This window comes from Podarcis bocagei (genome assembly GCF_964188305.1).
Source record: "Podarcis bocagei genome assembly, chromosome: 4".
Taxonomy (NCBI): Eukaryota; Metazoa; Chordata; class Lepidosauria; order Squamata; family Lacertidae; genus Podarcis; species Podarcis bocagei.
The window spans coordinates 87,175,104-87,201,896 of NC_138128.1; the positions used below are offsets into that span (position 1 = coordinate 87,175,104).

Consider the following 26,793-nt stretch of genomic DNA (forward strand, 5'->3'; position numbering starts at 1 on the left):
CTATAATCACAGTCATTTGAACATTTCCAAGAGTGCAAAATGGGACTGAAATTTAGAACTGTGGCCTCCATTTGAGCCCAAGGAGGCAAATTGATAAGAGCTATGAGTACAGCTACTGACTTTGGGTTATTATAGACATAAAACTGGCCTGCATGATAACAGGCCTCATTTGAGAACACTTCATAATTTTTATTTTAATCTTTTCCCAGAGTGAAAGCCCACACATATCTCCGTCACACACGCCATGTGATAACAAAAAGCAGGAGAAAGCTAATGGGATAAGGAGACTCTCACCTCCAGGTCAATGGTTCAAATTTATCCTGGGTAGCTACTGACAGAAAACAATTACCATCTGAAGGTTTTCTCTCTCTTTCTCTCTTATTTTATTTGCAACCGTAGCTAAACACAAATTCTAGGAACATCTTGGTGGTTTATTAACTATACAATATATAATATCAACATGTACTATCTCTTGGATATTGAATTACTGTACTAGCCTGCAGTTTCATATGCATCACCCAAAGGGCATTCAGATAATCCAACATTCAAGTGGAAAAGAAACAAGTAGCACTGACAAGAGGCCACATGGTGGAAGCATTTGGCATGAATTGAGCCCGTAGGGTGAAAATGGCTTTACCTGTCTGTTTTATGCCCAAAACTCTGGGGCACTCCTCTAGGGGACACGGATACATGAATATTCCCCTGGGAAGCTGCACATTTGCCCACCAATGGAAATCATGGCCAAGCTACCAGACTGAGGGATAAACAGAGTTTGCTTGAAGCTGCGCTCTGTGCTGCATCTCAATAGGAACTCAGCCCACATTTCTTCTACTTCACATTCTTACCACAAGAAAGGCCAAACTAGACATAAGATTGTTCATGCCATTTGGCTTTTTATGGCCGTCTTTTTACTGGGGGGAAAATATCTGGTATGGGGAAGGGAGGAGTCAGGCTGAGACTGGCATGTGAAATGGCAGCCTAAACTCTTTGGTCCACCACATTCCTGATTGGAATCACCCCTGAACTGGCTATTAGTCATGGGAGGTAAGCGTCTATTGGTGGCAATGACAGCCTTTCTTCCATTTTGAGCAACAGGCACAAAAGGGGTTAATTCCAATAGGTGCCATTTTGGGGCAAAGTGTTAAAGCTCCCAACCCCTGTGCCAACTGCTTCAGCCTGTCACAATAAATATATGTCTCAACCTGTCACGATTAAGCTACCCATAGACTTAGAATTACCGTATACAGTAGTACCCTGGGTTACAGATGCTTCAGGTTACAGACTCCGCTAACCCAAAAATAGTACCTTGGGTTAAGAACTTTGCTTTAGGATGAGAACAGAAATTGCGCCGCGGCAGCAGCGGGAGGCCCCATTAGCTAAAGTGGTACCTCAGGTTAAGAACAGTTTCAGGTTAAGAACGGACCTCCGGAACGAATTAAGTTCGTAACCCGAGGTACCATTGTATATAAAAAACAAGTTGACATCCAAAGAACTCCTTCAGGTGAGCCCAAGGAATTGAGTGTACTCTTTGGACAGCTGTATTCCCCACCAGCCCTGCCCACTGTCCCTTTGGACGTACCGCATGTAGTTGGCGGACGTTCTTTTGGCCAGCTCTGTGAGCTGTTGTACTGCTGTTGAAGAAGCAGCATAAGACATATGGATGAGGTGTTCTGTAGCTGAACCAATGTTTTATCTGTGGTTGCCGGTGAATTCAGTGGTTTCTCAAATATAATTTTAAAAAATACACTGCACATAGGCATGATGCAGTACCAAAACTTAAAATAAGCATTAAATACAGGGCTGAGAACAATAATGAATAAACAACCTTACAACCAATAAAGCAGGAGGATCTCACTGATGCAAGGGAAGTTTAAGGACATGTTGATGATTTACACTGAGATGGGTTGACATTCCTGTAAGCATGATACTCAAAAGCTCATTTCAGAAGCTTTAAGTTGTGCGGTCATTTCTCCTGATTTATGGTTATTTTATAGCATCGAGAAATGGGCACGGCAGAGTCGGCCATAGTTCTAAATGAAGTTAAGTGATGTCCTTGATACAGAATCCAGCTGTATAATCTAGCTTTATCACACAGATAGGGATAATTATTTAAAAGGCATTGGTTTTACTTAATGTCAACCATAAATACAAACATAGGTGTGGGGAGACTCACCGTGCTAAAGCATTTGGGTAGATCAACTAGATTACAAGTAAATAGTTCCATTAAATATACGTGAATATTTAATATTTGTTGTTGATTTTTTAAAAACCAACTGCTTACAGATCTTCCCATTTCATTTACACTCCTGACACACTAGGTCACAGACTTAGGACCTAGTTATATATTATGTTTATTGCATGCCTTACAGCTATATCAGGGGATTTTCAAAAATTATTCCTATGGGGGCGGTCAATTTCCACCAGGTCTGCTGTATGCAGGAAGGAGAGGTTTACATCTTCACTCCCCAGCCATGATGTAAAATTGCAACAGAAAACTGCAGCGAGGGAAAGGTCCCATTTCCATGAGTAATACTATTTCAGGAACCTATGTGAATGGAGATCAAGCTCTGATCATGGACCTCAGGTTCATATGCACCTCCCACTCTGACTATTCTGTGCATAAAACATACTGCCTGAAATGGGAGGTACCATGTTTATTTGAATTCAGGGCATCTATCTGACCCTGTAATATGAATCCTGCTTCCAAGGAGAATTACAGATATTGTACATTCAAGTGAGTGTACTCCCCCACTACTCAGGAATTACATAAACATAGGAGGGGTGGATCCAGGAGAATCTGCTCCTTATCACCCCATGAATAGACATATCTGAGTAAGTGTTATTCTGACACGTACACTCCCCAAAATGGCAGATGTGTAACTTTGGGTTATGCCTCAGTTTTATCAGGAATTATTCTGCATTTTCCCTCTGGTTTCAGCCTTAATGGAAGACAGCCACCTGACATTTCTCAATTTGCACATGGTTATCTACTTGTTACTTAACAACCACATAAAGGAGGTCCCTTCCTTTAAAAAGGCTGTTTTACTATGCAAGCACCTTTACAGACATTGTTAGCTCTTCTCCCTATCATGGGGTCTACTGTTTGCTTCCCAGAAAAGTGTAGATTACACTGAAAAGTATAGATTACCATAGTCCAATGGTAACTGCAAACCTGAAGTGACAAGTCAAGTGGTTGCTTCCTTTGGATCTAAGAACACAAACAAAAAACCAGTCACAATAAACCGGTGCGGACTGCAGGTGACAACTTGTTTACTCTGGGTTAATTTCATTCATGCCAACTGGAATGTTCTTCGGGTCTCAAAATTTGACAGAAAATTTCAAGAGTTTCTCAGGGACTTCAAGGGAAGAAGCAAAGGGGCAGGCCAGAAGCCAGGATGCAGTCTATTTTCCATTTCTCTTCACTTCCCATATCCTTCTAGCTTCACTCCTGAAGAACTCAACACTGCTAGGCACTTCTCCTGACCCTACAAGACCTGCCCTCTGCTCCTACCACTAGGGTATGCTTCTACCATACTGTCTCTACCCTCTGATCTGGCAGGCACCATCTTGGAGCTGCCAGATTGTGCCTCTACAGTCTGAGAAAGGCCTAAGTGCTTTGCATGGGTGGTATGTGGTGGCCTTATGCCACAAACCATGGCTATACAAGCCAATGCAGATGTAACATGGGCCATGAGACGACTTGCACTTCCCCCCAGCTCCTCCCTTCTTGTACACAACTCCCCCGCTGGCTAAGATCATACATGATGCAAGATGTTCCTGATGCAACCCCTAACCAAAGACAAAGCATGGGGAGGGCTGGGAAATATGTGTGAGCAAAGTAAGGGAGTACCTGGCCCCACAGCTTGTTCCCAGTCCCTTGTTCCTGGGTTCCTAGTCTGGAATGTTAGTCCAGCATAATTCTAGGAGAGCCCATTAAAAATAAGTATAAAAAGGCAGATTAGTTTGAAGTTCTCAACAAGCACAAAGTTCCTTATGATGAACCAGCACATACCATTCAGCACTTGGCCTCTGAGGGTATCAAGCATATTTTTAACTTATATAAAAAAATAGTCCATGGGTGCAGACCTGGGCGCGAACACACATACATGTACATACACACATTGCTTGAAAGCTGTGAACACTGAAAAAAAAAAGTGCAGCTGCCTCAAGTGACATAGAGGATAACTGTCATTGGAATTAATAGGATTTGAATGTTTCGGAATTGCCAAAAGATTCCTTCACTTTTTGAAGGGTGTCTGATTCCTGCTGTGAATCAGACTAAGTGCCTGATTATTTGATGGAAACGTTGAGGATATTTCAGTATATGGTTGACTAGCGCTCATTTAAATGCATGGAATATATATATATTAGTCTGACAGAGCTGCAAACACAAGGCAGGCATTGGGCGTTTTTTCTTTTGTTCTGTTCTATTTTCTTCAGCTGTTCCCCATTACCCCCACTACACCAGACAGCTGACGTTGCATCATGGCGAAGCAAATGAGCTCTAAATGAAGAGATCCCTCACTCAAATGCTTAATTTCAGCCATGGACTTAGTAGACGTCCGTAGGAAAATCACAACACGAATACTGACCAACCTGATAGGACTTTTGGAAACACTACTGAGACAAACATTTTATGCTCTAAAAATGTTAATTGCAATTATTATCCTCCATTCTCAACCACAACGAGGGGGAACTTACTGGTAAACCATGTGAGAAGTTCTACTGCAAATAATAATACGGTAATTATGATTATTATTATGGAAGGCGACAAGAACTAGAAACAGACTGACAGTCAGAAAGGTGGGATGTTTTCATTGGATGTTTTTAAGCAGAGGTTGGGGGGGTATTGATTTAGATGACCCTTGGTGTCCCTTCCGACTCTACAATGTTCTATGTTTCTATTGCCCTTTTACCCCTAGCCTTCTCAGGGCAGGCAAAGTCCAATACTAGCTTTAGAGAGGCTTTATCTTTACAGCGTAGTAGTGTTTGCAGTAGCTATTCCATTCTTACACCAGGGTTTCCTCTAGTCAACCCTCCAAAAGAGAAAAAGTAGGTGTGCCCTAAACACTAGCAACCTGTGCCTGGGTACCCTGATTGGTCACAGCTTCACCGTCTACAAATATGCATATAGCCTTCACATTTTACACACTAGTTTAGGAGATGTGCATTAACAGCCGTACTTCCAGATCTACCGGAACTTTGGAGCCTATCCAGGCACATAGGCGTACCAAAGAGAATTGGTTTTGCATGGTTTGATCTTTCTAGTTACAGTAATAGGACTGGGCCTCATGTTGCCTCGTCCTGGAACTCAAGAGGCTCATCTTCCCAACCACCAGGCATGCAGGGAACCCAGGAAAAGTGCACGAAAAGCCCTCCCATGCTGGCTGCCAGCCCACTGTAAGCTGGCCCCATGCATCCATGGCCATGTATTCAGGTTTTGGCATGGATAGCTTTAATGCAGTGGTGTGTAAAATACTGAATCCCAAAGTGTGACGGTGGATGCAGACAACCTGCTCATACTATTTCATGGTGAAACAGTGGGAGGGGACCATGCATGTAGCAGAAAGAAAGCAAACACATGCAGCGTTTCCCATTTTCTCTCTGCATCCCAAGGCAGAAATTCTTCAGCACGTATGAAAAACAAAACCACACACTGAAAACACTGGATACAAATCATTCTAACAGCATGAACAATACCAGGCTGAAATAAGCCAATAATGTTTCCTCAAAATAAACGACATGCAGTTTGAAAATCAGATTAAAAACATATGAACCTGAAATCATTTTATTGATGACTATTCAGTATATATTCCAACATTCCACTCTCTGGGGAGCAAGCAAGAAAGAAGACAGGACAACGAAAGAATTTGCTGGACAAATCCCAGTGTGCACTGTGAATATGCTGCTTAATTTTCTGTTTACTAAAATTGAGCATGTAAAGATCAGACCATTATGACCATCGGCACGCACACATACATACACAGACACCTCCTGAAACACAATCAGCCCTTCTCCAAATGGGAGATCTGGAGGGGGGGGGGACTCTAGCATTCCCCTCCCAAGGCCATGAAGAGGCCAGTGTGCAGTTGCCATACACTATACACAAAACATTTAATTTATAATAGTTAGAATCTGGCTCTTGACCAAGCTGAAAGAACTATGTCTTATTTCACTTGCTCTTGAGTATGTCTCTTTTGGAGATAAATGGCTGTGCGGTTTGCCAGTTCTCTCTTCTGTTTGGCGTTTTGTTTAGCTCCCCTTGTGACAAGCCAAGAGTTGATGCATCTGCTTGAATGTGTAATATACATCTTTGGTCAACTTAGCTTTTTTCCTTGACAATATTATGTCAAACAATCACATCACAACTGGCTCTGATCTCTTTGTTGTTAGCTAATAAATTAAAGACTATTTATTATCTGCAATCCTTTTTCCCCCCTTTTAATGGTGACACATTTGTGGTGAATTATGGGGCAGCTTTATAAACTAGGCTGTGGGCCAGAATCGGCCCCGGCGTTCATGTGAATGTTCCGTCTCCCACTTGGCCTCCCAGCCTGGTGGTAAATCAAGGCAGCTGTCACAGCACACTAAGTTAGTGTGCGTCATCGGGGAAAGCAGGAAGCACTGGGGGTATAATTCTGTCCATCAAACTAATATGTTATATCAGTAGCTTTGTAATCTTCAGCAATAAGTTATGGGAAGTGACACCTAAGAATTCACTTTGAAAGCAACATGTTCCTCAGACCTTAAGCCAAAACAGACCCATTCCGCAGCAAGGGATTCTCTGTTTATATGAATGGATTTGTTGTTGCAGCTACAAGTCCTGTCCCATATCAATGGTTGCCATATTGTAGACATTCCACAGCAAACTCTTCCCTCTGCTCAGAGTCTTTCCAGTAGACTCCGTAAAGCCTGAAAACACAAATTCCTTCTTTTCTTTCTTGGTCTTCATCTTTCTTTCTCTTCCTCCACCCCACCCCCCAATTTAAAAGAAAAATCATCTCCTCTCTTTCTGTAACCTCCAGTAGCAGGCTAGATAAATATACCACTTGAATGTTATCATGACAAACTGAACTTCTGACATACAGGAATGAATGGGTGGCCTATTTCTCCTGTCCGTCCCCCTCTCCCCCTTTTCAACCTTTGCCTTGACAAATGTGGGAAATGACTGAGGACAACAGCAGAAAACACACACACAACATATAGAGAACTGGCAGTTTTTGTTTTTGTTTTTAATGCCCATTGTTCACATGACCCTGAAATAAGAAAAATACAAAGCTTCACAAGAGTTGAAGTTTGCTCTCTACTACTTCTATTATTTTTAGTGAGTTATTTAACATGATCACTGAAGACTGAGAAGATAGGGATGTGGTAGTAGTAGTAGTAGTAGTAGTAGTAGTAGTAGTAAAGGTAAAGGAACCCCTGACCGTTAGGTCCAGTTGCGGATGACTCTGGGGTTGCGGCGCTCATCTTGTTTACTGGCCGAGGGAGCCGGCGTACAGCTTCCGGGTCATGTGGCTAGCATGACTAAGCCACTTCTGGTGAACTAAAGCAGTGCACGGAAACACTATTTACCTTCCCGCCAGAGCAGTACCTATTTATTTAGTTGCACTTTGAGGTGCTTTCGAACTGCTAGGTTGGCAGGAGCAGGGACCGAGCAATGGGAGCTCACCCCGTCGCAGGGATTCGAACCACCAACCTTCTGATCAGCAAGCCCTAGTAGTAGTAGTAATAGTAATAAAAATAATAATAATAAGTAATCTAAATTGACAAACAGATTACGTGATGTCTCAATTCAAGCTAGTGTGTCCTATGCAGCAAAAGAGAAAATTAGATGTACAAACAAATGTCTTGAACAAGGAACAAAAGTCTTGCTGGAGCTGTTAAAATAAGAAAGAAAGAAGCAGCTTGCTGTGCATGTTTTGATATAGTTAAGCCAGCTGCCCAGACTGTACTTCTGAATGGAGAATGTGAGCAAATTTTGGTTACTGTGTTTTCAACAAGCAAAAGACAATGAGCATAGCCCAGGATAAATAGCCAATGAGTGCTCAATAGTGAAAATGCATATATGCAAATCTTGAAAAATGTTATGTGTAATGCTGTGGAAGGAAGAAATATTGGGGTGGCTGGATAGGAAACTGGGAGGTACACTGTGCCTCTGCAGCCTTCCCCTGCTTACAGCAGCCTCTGCAGGTCCAACTGAAGGAGCTCCAGAAATGCATATTGCTAGCTGACAACAGATGCTGCTGCCAAAAGAGAAAAATGACAAACAGTCTCCTGCCTGTGCATGCACAGAAGTGCTCTGCGTGCACAGACAGTTCCTCTGTGGGTCCCAGCCAGCATCATTTAATGTGGCATGTGCCAAGAAGATTCAATTTTTAAAACCACATAACAATGAACAAACTGTGTGGCCCCCACCTCTAAAGGTAAACACTCTGATAAAACAGCAATGTTAACTGAAGCTATTGCAAATTTAAATTCAGCCCAAGGGAAGACTTTGAACCATTCATGTTTTAAAACTTGCAATAAAAACCCCCAAAACAAAACCCAAAAGTATCGGCTTAATGGTTAGCCAACATCTTGTTTCGTAAGGTCAGAAATAACTATCTGGAGGTTAATGTACTGGACCTGAGACTTCTATTAAATGCCAAGCTTTGAATTACTTTGTACAAGTGATTTGGCCTCCCTGTGCCTAGATTTCCAGCTTCTAAAACAAGAAAGAAGAATAACTGCAGCTTTGAAAGGTGAGACATTTGACTCACAAGAACAACTATGGCCCCGCTAAGGCTTATAGATACATTTAAAGTCATTTGCAATGTCAGATTTCAGAGTTTTAAGTTCTTTCCCTAGAATTCACAAAAGGCAGAATTTTATTGAATATAGAGATCCCAACAAAGCCAAATATTACTCAGAATATTCTGGCATTTATCATCAAAATGTGCAATTTTTGTCAAACCTACTGTGAATATTCATCTTGCAACTGAGTGCTGCAACCCTCTGTGCCTGATTTCCACTGCAATGATGAATGTGCCAGCAAAACCTACATTCTACGTGAACATTTAAACCAACATTTAGAGGAGTTTTGTTTATCGCAAAAAGAGCTTGGGGTCAAATTCTTGATTGTGTCCATAGAAAAGCAAGTCACTTAGAAATGCAAACTGAGATTTATGATGAATTTCTTTAAGATCAAGTTGAATGGGCTCAGTTTTCAAATGTTCACAATGGTGCTTTTCCAGTTGGCCAACAAGCAGCAGGAGTAGCATTTTGAACACCCTGCTTTACACCTCTTCCTCCATTTTACTTGGTCTTCTGTTTTAGAATCATGGACCATAGATCTCCAGGGTATGGCAGGACCCATATGAAGATATTGCTGGTCAGACAGTTGTGAGTACTGAAGACGTTGATGAACTATAGACTGTGAATATCAACACACTCCAGGTGAAGGCTGTGGGATGATACATACTTCCTGAACAATGCGCTGATAATTTATTTATTCTCAAATATAAGTCCTAAATGGAAATATGACTAATTAACAAAATACCAAACAAATGGTTATACAAACAGCAAACTCAACAAAAACTGTGAATAAGTGTGCATGAATCGAATATTTTTCTATTGTTTATTACTATAAGTCATGGCTTGAGTAAACATTATAACTTAATATGACAGATCGCCATTTTGAACTTTACTGACACCTATACCAGTCTTATCTCATTCTGAATTCCTAATACTTTATGTATAGATCCGCACTTGTAACCTAGCTACCAGCAAAATCTTTATCAACACCTGTTAAAGAGTGGTTGCTACCTGGGGTTGCCAACTTGAATAAAATATTGGGGGGGGCAAGTGAGCCCTGCCCCACATAGATGATCACATGATACTGCACCCCCCTATTTGAATGGCACTGCCCATCAACTTTGGGGGGCATGGCCTCATCAAATATTTTTTTTGGGGGGGGCTGAAGGGACCGCAAGCTCTAGGAGTTGGCTCCTATGGTTGCCACTAAGATAGATTAGTCATTGCCAATTTGGATTATTTTATTTCAACTTTTAATGAAGCAGAATAAAAATAGGGAAATATGCAGAAAACTCTAGGGAGAGACAACAGAACGATAGAAATATTGGAAGTATAGGATTTGCTCATCTCAAGCCCATTCCATTAGGATGTATTGGCTAAAATTAGTACAAAAACCCTGGATTTTCAATGGCTCCCAGCTCCAACAAGAAACTTCACCTTACTCAACTCAATCAAGGAACCAACACACACTTTGCCTTAAGGACAGGTATACGCTTCCCCCTCCATTTCTTGTCTTGCTGTTAGTGTGGGTTCTGTGGCAAAATTGTCACATACACTTTCTGTAGGCTTTTAAGAAGAGTTAGGGATTCTTTCACTCTTTAGATCAAGGGGTGTGTGTGTATATATTCTGTAGGATTTGCTGTCTGCTTAAATTGTAATTTTGCTGTCTGAAGCAACAGAGAGAGAGAGAGAGAGAGAGAGAGAGAGAGAGAGAGAGAGAGAAAGGAAGGAAGGAAGGAAGGAAGGGAGGGAGGGAGGGAGGGAGGGAGGGAGGGAGGGTTACTTTCATTTAATGTACTAAATTAATCTTTTACTCCTTTTGTGTGAGAACATCTTGTGGGCATAAGGTTACATGTAAACACATATTTATAATGAACACACATCATAACTCTAGCAAAAGATCCTAAACCTCTTGGTAGTGTGCATATGAATACATGCGACTGCTGGACACGCATGTGGGTTTAGACACATGCATAATAACACAGCCTTAACACAAAAACAACACATACACCCAATGAAAACTTTCTGAAGTATAAAAGTTTTTTCTCTCTCTCTCATCTTTCTGAAAACTTCAGTAAACTAATTAGGTAGGTGGTAGGTCAAGGAGGGGGCAACCACAGAAAAGCCTCTGCTCCCCATTGCCATCCATTTTACCAAGAGCAACAGTGCTCAGAGCGGAATCTACTCTCTGTAGTTCTCAGAAGCAAGAAGGGAAGGCATGGTTTGTAGGAATCCCAGTTAATAAGAAGTTTGGGCAACCCAGCACGGTTTGAACGGAAAGAAGTAAATCTAACTATTTCCACAACAGGGACTATACTTGGCTTCCTCAAAAGCATATTGTTTCAATCCCATACACGCTCTGACACTGTAATACAACTGTCAACTTCTCCTTTCTGTCTAATATAAACAGAGAGAATTAGAAAGAACAAACAGCAGTTGAGTTAATCCTTTGCTTCATAAGTCTTCTGCTGACTTCATGATCTTCAGCTAGTTCTTGCGTATTTGTAAATGTTGTGAGGGCTAAACTGCATTGACACAGCAAGCTGGACCACAATTCCATAGAGAGCTTTGGGATTAGAGTGACTTCCACTATACTCATTCCTGCTAATTTCTTTCCTGTAAATAATGAAATGTATAAGACCTGCGAATTTGCGCCAAGTCAGACACACAATACCCAGCCCACATTGTTTAAATAAGCCTCACAGAATGGAGGCTACACACAAGTCCTGAGAGGTTTTCCATTTCATTTCTCATGTAAGTTTTCACTTTCCACTGCCCAGCCACTTCATAAAGTATTGCAACTTTGCTTTAGTGAAAAGGTTAGCTTTGCTAGCCAAGAAAGTTTGTGCAGTGGTTACGAGACTGAGCTATGAACCAGAAAATCTCAGATTCAAATCTTGGCCCAGCCAAGAAATCACTAACTCTGCGCCAAGGCATACTCTCTCGGTCTGCTCCTCCTGTCTGCCATGTGAGCACAACACTGGCTAAATTTCCAGAGATGTAAAGATTACTGAGGATATTATATGTTTGAATTCTACAAATATCAAAAGTTTACACATCATAGCATCCAAGATATAGCTATTGGTTATTGCCCTGTCATCATAACCAGATATGTCAAATTGTGTCCAGACAAAACAAAGTCTGACATTTGTGCTTGACATTGAAAACTACAATTGTGTGGCATGGATAAGTGCAGTCGCACGCACTGGACCCACCTCCATTGCTGTGCCCCCTTCATCAAGGGCATGTATGCAGAGCGGAGCCTGCTGGGTGCACATAGGAATCTCTGTGATGTAGAACTACATGAACCTCACACCCAGATAGAGCTAGACTAACAAGCCTATTGCCTATACTGAGCTTCTGGTTATAGGATGCGAACAGAAACAACGTAAAGATTATTTAGATTGCTTAACAGGCAGGTGCTGATTGACAAAAATGGATTAATCAGTGGACATTTCAGCAGAAAGGTACATGTTAAACATGGAGCTTACATACACTCTGCTATGTCTCAGAACTGAAATGCTTTTCAGGAAAAAGAGAACCTAAGTCTTTTGTGGTGTTCTGTAAAGGTAAAGGGACCCCTGACCATTAGGTCCAGTCATGGCCGACTCTGGGGTTGTGGCGCTCATCTCGCTTTACTGGCCAAGGGAGCCAGCATACAGCTTCTGGGTCATGTGGCCAGCATGACTAAGCCGCTTCTGGCGAACCAGAGCAGTGCATGGAAATGCCATTTACCTTCCCGCCGGAGCGGTACCTATTTATCTACTTGCACTTTGACGTGCTTTCGAACTGCTAGGTTGGCAGGAGCAGGGACCGAGCAATGGGAGCTCACCCCGTCGCGGGGATTTGAACCGCCGACCTTCTGATCGGCAAGTCCTAGGCTCTGTGGTTTAACCCACAGCACCACCCGTGTATATTTCACATTTCAAGGCCCTCTGTTTACACATTGCTCCTCATTCTGGAAATCACTGTCCTTCCAAGGGGTTATGGGTTCATCCACTAAATGAGATCTAGACTTGCATGGTGAGATGAACCTATTGTTTTATTTCTTTGGATGACAATGCAGACTATGTTGTTGTGCTTAGGGTGAGTTGAAAGGGGAATTGACATAAATACTGGCAGGATGAGTATGACATCTTGCATATCCCATTGCCCAGTAGACATGCATAATATCCAAGGGATTTTGGAAAAATGCACAGGGCAGTCTCAATTGGTTAGTGTGCCCATAGGCTGGTCAACATACTCTTGTGGACTGCTCAAAGAACGTACAAAATGCATTAGAAGATAATGTATTACGCTAAGTACTGCTGAACTGAAGTATTCGGTCTAGCAATTTTCAGACATTTCAGTAAGGTGTGAATTAATTGTCCTCTAAATGTTGGGTTATGGATGCGGGTGGCACTGTGGGTTAAACGACAGAGCCTAGGGCTTGCCGATCAGAAGGTCGGTGGTTCGAATCCCCACAACGGGGTGAGCTCCCATTGCTCGGTCCCTGCTCCTGCCAACCTAGCAGTTCGAAAGCACGTCAAAGTGCAAGTAGATAAATAGGTACCGCTCCGGCGGGAAGGTAAACGGCGTTTCCGTGCGCTGCTCTGGTTTCACCAGAAGCGGCTCAGACCTGCTGGCCACATGACCCGGAAGCTGTCTGCGGACAAACGCCGGCTCCCTTGGCCAATAAAGCGAGATGAGCGCCGCAACCCCAGAGTCGGCCACGACTGGACCTAATGGTCAGGGGTCCCTTTACCTTTACTAAATGTTGGGTTAAACTTTAAGGGGCAAAAAATATTCTTGCACTTGGTGGGGCAGCTGTTCCCCCCCCACACACATTTTCTATAAACAAGCAGCGTACCAACTGTGCATTTTGAGTCTAGGCATGTGGATCCTTACACACTCATTTTGAACAACACACAATGGATGGAGCCTGTAAACATTCTCCTCCACACATTCATTTCTACTCTGTTTAACTATCTTCGCAGATTTACAATCTTCAAGGAACCATACATCATCTACATAAAAAATGAAATTCCCTAGTAACACTTTTTCCCCCTTAAAAAAAAGCTGCTTTACTTTTCCAAAGCACTGTCCATTATTCATGTGTTAAGTGGGGGACAGATCTGGAAGTAAAATGAAACACAAAAACACCTTGAAAGACAATTAGTTTTAACTAGTTCACATCTGAAGACAGAGAACAAACTTTTGTTACAACAGCTTTCAAAAAATAAATTTCTTCAAAACCTTGTCAGAGACCAGATGTATCCTAGTTACCATTACATAATGCACAATGTTTCACTTGTATAAAATAGAAGATAAGGGCCAGGGGGAAATACAGTATACACTCCTTTAAAGTTGTTGCTAATGCCTTCAAATTGGGCGCCTGAGTGAAATAAGTGTTTTCAAAATGTAGAAATGGGTCGAAAGGCAGGGTTGGGCTGTCACTGCTGGACTCAACAGAGCCTTGTTTCAAACTGTCTTTTTCCAGAATTGATGAAAATTGCAGCCATGTTAATAGAATTCCATCTACCAGCAGTAATGTTCTGAATGCTCTTCCCACACAGGTCCACTAGTTTGCATGGGGACACTGGCAGGAGAGCATTAAAACATAATAAATGCATGAACTGGAGCCCAATCATGTGGTTAGGATCATTTGAATCAGGTCTTCATTTGTTATGCATCCAAGGCTGGATTTGGACATATCAAAGAAGCGTTTCAGTTAAACACGTTGCAAACTTTGAATGAGAAATCGGGTAAGCAAAAACGGAACTCCACAGCGCCATCTGGTGTCACAGTGTTAGACTGCATAAACAATGCATATATAAAGGGTTTTTGCTTTTCCAGTGTAGCTGAGTCCTATGTCAAGTGTGGAGAACCTTTGGTCCTCCAGATGTTGTTGAACTACAAGACCTGTCACCCCTGGCCATTGGCTGATGGAAATTGTAGTTCAGCGACATCTGGAGGGTCAAAGGTTTCCCCACTCCTGATCTAAGTGGTATGTAACATCAAAAAAGGAGTGAGAGACGTATGGAATGTTTGCATTTCAGAACTGCCTTTCTGGTTCCGACCAGTCCAGACACGTATTCTGTTTTCCAACAGGGAGCACTTACAAGTCTGCTTCTGAGATAACTGAGGGAATTACCAAGGAAAACATGGACTTCCTTTTGTTTGTCTCTAGTCCCTGATATTCAGAACTATACAATTCTATACTGTGGAAAGTGGAAATTATCTGACCAAGAGTTCATTTACTTTGTGCAAATCCTATATAAACCAGGGCATGAACTTTAAATTAAGACGGTATTCTTAGCTAATTTATGAGGTTTTAATGGGAAAGCAAGAGACCCGGGTGGCGCTGTGGGTTAAACCACAGAGCCCAGGACTTGCTGATCAGAAGCTCGGCGGTTCGAATCCCCACAACGGGGTGAGCTCCCGTTGCTTGGCCCCTGCTCCTGCCCACCTAGCAGTTCAAAAGCACATCAAAGTGCAAGTAGATAAATAGGTACCGCTCTGGAGGGAAGGTAAACGGCATTTCCGTGTGCTGCTCTGGTTCGCCAGAAGCGGCTTAGTCATGCTAGCCACATGACCCGGAAGCTGTACGCCGGCTCCCTCAGCCAATAAAGCGAGATGAGCGCCGCAACCCCAGAGTTGGTCACGACTGGACCTAATGGTCAGGGGTCCCTTTACCTTTACCTAATGGGAAAGCAAGTGATAAGTTTTGTTATGTGATGTTCAACATATTATCAGTTTAAACCTGTTTTTCCTCCAGTGAACTCAAGGCAGAATATCAGCAGCAGAGTGATAAAATTTTGAAGGCAGGAGTTTGTCCCTGAAACCACACTAGCAGAGAAAGTCCATAGCCATGCCCTCAAGGAGAGCCCGCAACTGCAAGCAACTGTTAAATATGTATATGTATATGTATATGTATATGTACAGTATATGTATATGTATATACCTGTCAGATAGCATAGTGCCCTTTTTATTAGGATCAGCTGACAGTGACAGAATAAGAAGCTAGTAAAAAATGGTTTAGTGGTTATGACATTGGGCTTTGGCTGGAGACCTAGGTTCATTTTCCTATCAGCTATGAAGTTCATCTTGAGACAGTCACTGCCTGAGCCTAGCATACCTAACAATGGGATCATGTGCCAAACCAAACCTGTCTTTAATCACTATCACCACCACAAGCCTACAACAGTGGCAAATTCTGCTGCAGCAGATGTCGTCGTCCTTCCCCCACATTCCTGTTCCCTGATTCCACTGAAGAAGACAATGGTTTTATCCATTTTATTCTGTGAGGTATGCTAGGTCAAGAGGTGGGCTAAAATCATTCCATGCTGTTGGTGGAAAATCCCATATTTGCGTTCTCTTATGTGTAATATCTCTCTAGAAGAAGAAATAAAAACTAGGATAGAGTTGAGGTTCATTGTAAGATGAAAGTCCCATTTTAAATTGGTATTTTCCACTGACAGTCTGGTACATCACTTCATCCTGAGGCATGCGTAGAGTAGATCACAGGGACTGACCCAAGTCATCCCATGAATTTCATGGTTCAGTGGGGATTTGGACCCATATATTGCAACAGTCCAATATCCCACTACTCCACACTGGCTCTATATGTGTATATGCTATATTCTGTTTTCTACCCCGTCCACAAACTCCTGCTTCAGAATTAAAGGGAGAAAGAGGATTTTCTGGGAGGGGGGGAAATGTTTTGTAGGGTTGTTTTTTTAATATAATCTCAGGTAATTCTAATCCATCCTTCTATTAAATGGATTTATGCAAATAACATGCCAGCCGCTTCAAATGAATGAGCCTAATGCTAGTTCCCTGCATTATCTCAATCAACTGATCCTCAGCACCAAAGTTTGAAAATGATCCCCATTTAAAAGCCTACAACTAAAATGGTATACCCCCCCCCACTAATTTGTGGCAGTCATCTTGATGGTGGGGAAGGTTGACAGAGAAATGTGTTCGAACAAATAACATAATACCACAACTTGCCCTCCAAGCACGCTGCAGCTTTAATCTCTGATGGCGAGAGAAGAGTAAACAGCGCTAGCAGGGGGTTCTCCTTAACCCACACATGGCTAATAAGTTTAAGATAGCAGGCCAGTGCATTTAAATAAAAACCCAGAGTCAGTTTAATAGTATTTGTTATAAAGCTATATCTAATTATATTAGTCAATCTTTATTAGAAGGCTCATAAGTGCAGAGAACTCTATTATAATCCGTCTTTCTAATGATCTCTTCACTATCATAGTCATAAAAGTCTGGGATAAATTAATCATCTGTTTGCAATCATGAGTAAACATCGAGTCAATTAACAATTGATAAATAAACAGCAGACTCCTGAGGCTACTGCTATTAGAAATGCAGGCACTGCTCATCTCCCACACAGCAGCACAGTTCCGCCATTTAATTTCAGTGTGTGTTTCAGAGCTAGGCCAAAACTATTTATCTAACTCTTGGTCACATGGACTGGGGGAGAGTTTAAACAGAGGGATAGATAGATATACAGAGATAGATTAGATTAGATAGATAGATAGATAGATAGATAGATAGATAGATAGATGATAGATAGATAGATGATAGATAGATACACACACACACACACACACACACACACTGCTTGAGCTTTTGCTCACATCCACGCTACACAGTCATATGTAACTTTCCCTTTCTAAGCAAACAAACAAAAATCCGTTTTGGAAGGGCAGGAAATGCTTAAACAAAACAAATGAACTATCCTCTACTGGGTGAGAATACAGGTCTGAGCTTTTCTCTTTGAAGGAGAGGAGTAGTTTAGGGGTGATAGTTTTGAAAGGAAAAACCTTCCTGAGGAGAAAGGTTAAAGCACTACTTTTCTACCTGTTGATCCATCACCCTTTGTTGCAAATTTCTATGACTGTTTTTTGTTCTGTAAATTCCCCCGGAAACTGCATGGAAGAAATATTTTGGACCTTCCTTTGCCATCAGGGACCTTCTCCAAGCTTGGATATTGCAATATACAGCCCCAGCACTTATTTCAGCCATACTTGGTACCCAGGGCTTGAACAAAACACACACACATACTTTCAGTAGTTAATCAGTATGTTTCAATTGCCATCTAAGTTCCACAATCATGCTGCCAAGGAAGATTATCTCTTACAGCAAATTCAAATTTTGATATTGAAATGGGGGGTGGGGAGTGGGGATAGGTAAGTTCAGCTCAACAATCCCAAAGGGTGCTGTTATTATACCCAGGCAATAGCTAACTGACAGCTCACTTTCACACAACATTTTATTTATTTGTTTGTTTACATTTGTTTACATCTACGCTGGGCTGCCCTGGAAGCTGTCCCAGAAACTCCAGCAGGTGCAGAGTGCTGCAGCAAGGCTCCTCACAGGGTCTCTGCCATGGGAGCATATTCACCCAGTGCTTTTCAAGCTGCACTGGCTCCCGGTGGAGTACAGGGTCAGATTTAAGGTGCTGCTTTTGACCTTTAAAGCCCTTCACGGCCTAGGACCCTCGTACCTATGGGACCGCCTCTCCCAGTATGCCCCACGGAGAGCCTCAAGGTCCATATATAGCAACACCCTAGTGGTCCCGGGCCCTAAGGAAGTTAGATTAGCTTCAACCAGAGCCAGGGCCTTTTCAACACTGGCTCCGGCCTGGTGGAACGCTCTGCCTCATGAGTCCAGGGACCTGCAGGATCTGATTTCTTTCTGCAGGGCCTGTAAGTTTGAGTTGTTCCGCCTGGCCTTTGTCTTGGAGCCAATTTGATTCCCTCCCTCTCTTTCTTTTTTCTTTTCCTTCTCCTCCAGTGAGGTGGCTACATTTTAATATTTTAATGTTTCAATATTTTAATGTTGTATTTTAATTTTGTTTTTAAGTTGTAACCATTCAACTTGTTTTTATTATTGCTTGTAAGCCACTCGGAGCCTGGCCTTAGCTGGGGAGGGCAGGGTATAAATAAAAATTATTATTATTATTATTATTATTATTATTATTATTATTATTATTATTTATATCCCAGCTTTTCTCCAAGAGTTCTATGTGAGATATATGGTTTCCCAACCATATTACCATCACAACAACCCTGTGGGGTAGGTTAAGTTGAGGATTAGTGGCTTGCACAATATTCACTCAGTGAGCTTCATGGCCAAGTGGGGATTTGAACCTTGGATTCATGGTGAAGCAACAGCTATGAATGTGAATATTTGTCAGCAGAGCTTGCAGAGCTTCACTGGCAAGTTTATTTTATTATCCAAATCCCTTTTTCAGAAAGTCCAGCGTTTCCAGAAAACACAAAGCAATGCTAGATGAAAGGGTGCAACCAAAAGATGAGGGGGATGCTCCTGAAATATTTGGTAGTAGAAAAGGAGGTGCAAAAAATGCAAGGCTACATAAAAATATTATAATCCATGAGCAGCCTTGATTGCAATTTTTCCACCAAAAGCAATTAATTTATAGCTTCAAACACAGGAGATAGAGAATCCTGTTAATCAAGAAAAAGGGAGCCATTTATTGCAACTGTTCTTTTAGAGCATTTAATAACATTGCATCAGCTTGCACACAGCAAAATAAAAATTGAGGATGGGAGGAGGAAGGTTAACAGGAGACATGCCAGAATTAGAAAATGAGGTTCAAGGTAATATTTCAACTGTGAATTTTTAAACTTTAATGAAGTTGGCACACACTTCTGCTGTTAGATAACAAATCCTGGTGTCAGTACTATAGAAATAATCCACTTGCAACCCTGAGCAATTTTATATTTCTGACATTCTAACATCTTATAAACTGTATTGATAGCCCACATATACCATAATACTTAGGAGCTCACCCATAGGAAATATTTTTATAAGGCAGAACTGTGTAAAAGCACATAAAAGCAACATGAATTCTGAATAGTAACTCAAAACTCCATATTGATCGAGGATGCTTCCATTGTTTAGCCAAAGGCTAAACCGACCCTAGCTGCAACCTAACATGCTAAATACCAGTAAACTATTCCATTAAAGTTCCTACAGGTTCCAGTTGTGATCGCGTCGCTATCCTGCAGACTTGGAAATCATGGCCATGTTGATACATAAAGATAAAGGGACCCCTGACCATTAGGTCCAGTCGTGGCTGACTCTGGGGTTGCGGTGCTCATCTCGCTTTATTGGCCGAGGGAGCCGGGGTACAGCTTCCGGGTCATGTGGCCAGCATGACTAAGCCGCTTCTGGCGAACCAGAGCAGTGCACGGAAACGCCGTTTACCTTCCCACCGGAGTGGTACCTATTTATCTACTTGCACTTTGATGTGCTTTCGAACTGCTAGGTTGGCAGGAGCAGGGACTGTGCAACGGGAGCTCACCCCGTTGGGGGAGATTCGAACCACCAACCTTCTGATCGGCAAGTCCTAGGCTCTGTGGTTTAACCCACAGCGCCACCCGTGTCCCATGTTGATACACAATGGACAGCTTTTCTTGTCCACATAGTCAAGGCCTGAAAGGTAGTTACTTCAGTGATAGTGTCCCAAGGTGATAACTTCTGCCCAAGCAAGGACTTCCAGGGTGCTTGTGCCAGTCACTTGTTGCCTGCTTTAGGCCATTCATACATGACTGGGTTTCTCTGTTTGACAGTCTGGTAACAGAAGCAATCAGGCCTCAATTTCCGACACACTAGGTCCACCAGCAAAGCTGATGATAGAAGGGAATATAACATTAGAGCACCCTTAATTAATATACACAGTAAAAAATAAAATAACTGCATAACAATTTAATACTCTGCAAAAAAGGTGTGTCTTTAGGAGCTGCTGGAATGCCAACATTGATGGGGACTCTCATGTTTCAGCACAGGAGTGGTGCCAGCAGTGAAAAAGCCTGCCTCTGCATTACCACGCCACGTACATCCTCGTTTTGACTATAAAAGAGCATGCAAGATAGCTAACAGCATTCAAGAATTACAAGCAAATTAAAACAATTCTGAAATAACAATAAGAGATAACATGGCAGGTTCATCAATCAAAGCCATCAGAGTCAGCATAAAAACTCAGGTTAATAATAATAATAATAATAATAATAATAATAATAATAATAAAGTCTGCCTTAAAGAAAAAGTATTCAATGAAATAAGGGGAGGGAGTGAAATAAGCCCATGGGGGAAAATTCCACTCCTGGGGTGCAGCCATAGATAAGGCCAACTTGTGTGACCTGATCAACCTAGTATCAGGCCAATGGAAGGAACAAGAAGTACCAACAAAAGAAGAGTGGCAGATGAAGGTGATGGACTTTGTGGGACTGGCGAAGCTGACTGGGAAAATCCGAAACCAGCATGATCAAGCATTCCAAGCAACTAACAACACAGGCAGGGTTGTAAGAAGACTTGCAACATTAACTGTATTTACCTTTTTTATATTTATTTAAAATTAAGACACTTCAGATGAGTGAATTGTAAACTGGAAAATGTATAAGTGCTATGATATAGAGGTTAACTTTGAAAATCACGAGGCGGGAGGGAGGGGAGTCAATATGCTCTTAAGAGCTAAAGAAGTAAAGTGAATAATGATGATGTGATTAAATATTATAAAATGGAAAATCAACAACAACAACAACAACAACAACAACAACAACAATAATAAACCTAGTAGTATCAGGCCATAGCAGAACACAGAGAAGGGCTCACCTTAGATAGGATGTATCACTATGGATAGGATGGTAGCAATTTCACTTATCATCTTTCTATTTCCATCAAGGATGGATCCAAAGTAGTTAGATAAAAATAAAAGCTCAACCTGTCAGCTCGGATTAAACCCCAGCACCCAAGAATCTAGAGGGGGAAATCTTGCACCCAGGGATCTGTTCTCCCACTAACCTGTAACAATATTTTCAGGGGCTACTTTCAGTTTCCAGGCCTCCAGCTGATTACTCCAAAATGTTTGGACATTTCTTCTCTCTTTTATTACTGGCAGAACTGTTCTTCTCAAGAAGAACAGAAAACCCCAAAGAACTCAAAAAACTTGCCCAAAACTTGGAGTGAATTATCCATCAGTTCAATCAGTTTCTTTTCAGCAACTGTTAGACACATTCCTGAGTATGAACCACCTTCTCCTATACTGAGCTGTAACTTATGACAGCAGCTTTAATTAAGATCTACTACATAACATGGAAGTAGAGCACATGTATTTGACCATGCTAAGTGTAATTGGTTGACTGCTTTCTTTGTCATTTGATTGAGGACCTTGATCATATTCATTTTAATAAAATTAGGACAAGTATCATTTCAGAAAGAGAAGTAATTATCTCTAAACTGTAATCTGCCTTCCTTCGAAACGTATGACATGAAGAGTTCTCCTTAATGGCAAACTTATAGTCGAAAGACTTAATTAAGCATCTTTTCTAATCAAATTAACTTTCATTTCCTAAGTGGAGGTTTCTAACCTCAAAGTGGCTTTAAACCATTGTTTCTTTCAGCCATTACCTTTGAAGAGAAAGATAATATCCCCTTGAAGTGATCCTCTTAGAATGAGCTATTATGCACTGACTACAAATACAGATATAAAGCTGAACTAACACACACAAACACATACTGCTTCACCAGCTATTTCAAGCTAAGTTTGAAAGCTTTGGAATTAGCTCTGATGCCAGCAGGAAGTCACAAACAATATGTTTTGTCCATTTAAAATTAAAAACAAGCTATTATGCAAAAGCATTTCTACACGAGGAATCTGCAAATGAAAAGGTGTAAAATGGCAGGTTATCATGCACCCTTCTGCTGTTTATAACTGGCAGGGGCTGTTTAACGTTAACAAACAAACTGCAACACTAAAATTTAAATACACAACAAAAGACTAGTATTTCAAGCATTTGCTTTGGTATACACTTTGAAAGTTGATGGATAAAGGTAAAGGTAAAGGGACCCCTGACCATTAGGTCCAGTCGTGACTGACTCTGGGGTTGCAGTGCTCATCTCACTTTACTGGCTGAGGGAGCTGGCGTACAGCTTCCGGGTCATGTGGCCAGCATGACTAAGCCGCTTCTGGCGAACCAGAGCAGCGCACGGAAACCCCGTTTTACCTTCCCGCCAGAGGGTGGTACCTATTTATCTTCTTGCACTTTGACGTGCTTTTGAACTGCTAGGTTGGAAGGAGCAGGGACCGAGCAACAGGAGCTCACCCCGTCGCGGGGATTTGAACCGCCGACCTTCTGATCGGCAAGTCCTAGGCTCTGTGGTTTAACCCACAGAGCCACCCGCGTCCCTCATATTTTACTAAATCTGCCTACCTGACAAGTAGTTCAACCGCAGGTTGCCTTGTTACTTCATCAACTTATCTGAATGACTTTATGGTTCAAAAACAATGCAAAACCCAGGTCCCAGAACTCTGTACCCACTATTTGTAGTTTCCAGAAACAATAGGCTTTTGCAGTTTGCCTTGGGTTTTGTATTAGTTTAAGATTCATCTTAATGGGGTTTTTTTGTACTGCTTTAAAAGCTATTTTTAGCTGTTTGCCTTGATACAGACATGTAAAAGGTGAGTCATTAATTAATTAATTGTAATTGTTTTTGAATTGCAATAATAAGATGCTTTTTAAAAATGTGATGCTGGTATTCATATCTTGAGATAAAGTGCTGTGGATGCCAGTAAAAAAAAAACAAGTCAGTTACAGTGGTGCCTCGCAAGACGAAATTAATTCGTTCTGCGAGTTTTTTCGCCTTGCAAATTTTTCGTCTTGCGAAGCACGGTTTTAATGGTATTAACGGTTTTAAGAAAAAGGAAACAAACTCGCAAGACCTTTTCGTCTTGCGAAGCACGCCCATAGGGAAATTCGTCTTGCGAAGCAACTCAAAAAAAGAAAAACTCTTTCGTCTTGCGAGTTTTTCGTCTTGCGAGTTTTTCGTCTTGCGAGGTACCACTGTATCTGTTTCAAGGTGTACTATCACAAAAAAGCATTGATAACAACAACTGCTGCTCCTGCTATTCAGGAAACTGAAATGAAAGGCACAACAAGCAGACTGAAAATCAAGTTTGGGACTCATTTTATCCAATAGCTTAAGCAAATGGGGTGGACCCAACTCAGCATACTTGCTCCAATATGCTGTTCACTCTTTCCAGATCAGGTATTCAGTGGTGTTTGCCCAGGCAGGCCAACAGCCAAGGGAAGGTGAGGAGAAGCCATACAGCCATAAGGAATGAAGGTCTGTGACCCTGACTGTAGGGAGCCCCTTTGAGGTTTTGTTTTGTTTAGCAGAGACTATTCTGCAAGCCATTTTGCCTATATAAGCACTTTCACGGGCTGAAAATGAAGGTTCGGAGCTGGATGAGTTTGAGAAGCCGAATTCCAAGATTGATGGTAGTCATCATTGCCATGGAATTCCAACCACATTTGCAAAATTTATTAAAAGCCCCATTCTGTTTAAGAATTTCTAGCCATTTCTCCAGAAAACATATACACACGTATAGCGTGTATATAAGTGTCTGTGTCTATGCGTATAAAGGTGACTCTCAACATGTTCTGGAAATCGCACATAAAGCCAAAAAAATTCCCCGGACACCTACCCCCCTTTTTGGCTAAATGTATAAAGCTGAATCCATGCAGGTTAAATGTGCGCAAGTTACACTTCACAAGTGTGCTTGTGTGTAGCCAAAACATTTCAAGAATGTTCCATCTTGAATCCTACTATGAGCATGCCCCAGAGGCAATTTGTCTTGTTGGTACCTCCGACATGAAAATTATGTGCATGTAAGCAATATGGCTACTCAAATGAACATAGGCCCATTAATAAATGGATGAAGTTTGATTGGCTGATTTACTGTGATAATATAAATTTACTTTTGCAAAAGCTTCTATGGTAGAGCACAGCGGATAAACCGAACAACAGCCTTTTGCTTAGACTGCATCCAATTAAAAAAGTATGCAATAATAGCCTAACTCAGTGGTAGAACACATTCTAAGCATGCAGAAGACCCCCAGACTCAATCCAGAGTAATTCCATTTAAAAGCCTATTTGATTTTTGGGTAGACATCTGCCTAGGATCTTGGAGATGCAGGGCCAATCGGGCTAGGCCGAATCCAATGATCCAACTCAATATGCTGGATTGGTTGCAGCTTCCATTACATCCTGCCCCTCCCCATGACCCCATGGAGATCCCTTATGGGACCTCAGAGGGCACTTATGCATAGGCCAGCCCATCTCAGAAGAAGTAGTTTATATAACTGGATATCCTGACCTGGCCTTTTTTTTTACAGACTCCTCTCTGAGCAGACAGGCTGTGGGTTCCGCTGTAAGCAGAGAAGCTGTTTCCAGATCAGGACACCAAGCTGTAATTGTGGCCATTTTAACTTAATCCCTGCAGCAATTTCGCTCCTCTCTCTTCATGCTGCGGGCACAGGACAGCATCTTGTGTAATGATCAAAATGCATGCTACTGAAAATGTGGCAGAGAAATGTGTCACCACGCAAATATATTATTTAATGCCCAAGGTTATTGTTATTAGCGCTATGGTTTTGTTCCAATGTTTTGCATTTTGCTTTCTCTAAAGGAAATTGCTTGGTTATTTTTCATCATTAGAGTTTTGCAGGTACAACATGACTTACTCCTAGTATGCGCATGGTCGTTAGATTTAAGAGCAAAACAGCAGGGAAATAGTCAGAGGAACACACCATTAAGTCCTTTCTTTATCATCCTTCTCTTGCCTCCCTTCACTAAGCATGCTGATTCCCCCCCTATTTTTGTTAAATTGTGATAGACATCCAAACATCGAATGTGCAGGTTTTGTTCATGGTTGATCCAGGCTGTTTGCCCAGCACCATGACAAGCACCTGTGTTTGAAGTGGAGTCTGCTATTGTAATATTTAGTGAATAGGATTTCATTGGGAACTGATCTGTGTGCAGTGAGGAAAAAGGTCCTTTTACACACTACTTGTAATGGAGTGGAAAATTACATTTCCCATTGCAAGAACATCCCCATTAGTGGGAAAGCATATTCTTTAGCAGAGAGCTGGAATGCACCTCAGGCAGTGACGGGGTGACAGCCCAAGTAATGGAGGCTTGGAAAGACCTGGAAGATACTGAAATGAAAAAATGTTTTTCTTTATACATTGTGGTTGCTTCATAAACGTTCTTCCCTGATACATCAGAAGCAATTGGATTTGGAACACTGAGGTAAAACACAAATTTAAACAAGCATGCTTGTCATTTCTGAGAAGGAAATATACCCTTGTAGAATAGAAAATGTTATAATATTCTCCTTAAGTAACTGTCCTAACCACTCAGTTTATGGTAGAGATGCTCCATTGTTTTAGTCCGCTGCTATAACTCTGCTACAAGAGAGATTTCATAAAGTTTGATGGCTTAGGGCCAGTTTATGCATTATGAAAGCCAAGTGGAGACCGCTTGAAACAGGCTGTACTGGGCCATTGATCCACAATGCAAAGCCATAATGAGAACAATGGCTTCCCTCATGGATTGCTGTGAACAAGTGGAAAGTCTCCATGGCACATTGACAGACATTCCTGACAGGAGCTGATGGTAGCTCACATCCTATGTTAATGGCTGCCACTAGTGATGCTCCTTAAGTTTATCCATCTCACAACATGTTAAAAGTATTGCAAAATCATGACCTTTGCCTTTGAAACTAGTCTTCTGCCCATAATTCATACTGAGCGTGTCATGAGTTTACACACCTCTGTTAGGTTCATGTACAAGCTGAGTTCCTCAGAATAGATGCTTAAAAAGGTAGCTCCTGTACTGGTGTTTGGCAACTGTTTGTTCCTTGCTGACAGTGACATGAACTTTTAAAAATGGACATCCAAATTTCTCCCACACACCCCAAAGGCAGTGCAGGCATTGTGTAAAGGGGATTTCTATAAAAGCAAGTCACAAGTCACAAAATATAAGAAGAGCCCTGCTGAATCAGACCAAAAGCCTATCTAATAGTGACCAACCCAGTGTTCATTGTTAACAAGCGTCCACACCATCAGTTCTGTATTTTTTATTTTATTTTTTCAGGACCTTAAATTTGCATCAGGTCATGGTTTTCTT

The 26,793-nt window shown here is 41.7% G+C and overlaps 1 protein-coding gene and 2 long non-coding RNA genes across 3 annotated transcripts in view; 2 read left to right on the top strand and 1 right to left on the bottom strand.

Annotated features, from left to right (window-relative positions):
- Positions 1 to 26,793, bottom strand: part of LRMDA (leucine rich melanocyte differentiation associated) — a 775,035-nt gene that overhangs the window by 168,191 nt on the left and 580,051 nt on the right. The gene's annotated exons all lie outside the window — the stretch shown is intronic.
- On the top strand, positions 8,714 to 13,824 carry LOC308585877. Its single transcript, XR_014007659.1, has 3 exons — positions 8,714 to 8,744; positions 9,319 to 9,384; positions 13,773 to 13,824. It is a non-coding gene; the product is annotated as an uncharacterized lncRNA (long non-coding RNA).
- On the top strand, positions 15,963 to 25,231 carry LOC308585822. Its single transcript, XR_014007586.1, has 3 exons — positions 15,963 to 16,083; positions 23,864 to 23,946; positions 24,999 to 25,231. It is a non-coding gene; the product is annotated as an uncharacterized lncRNA (long non-coding RNA).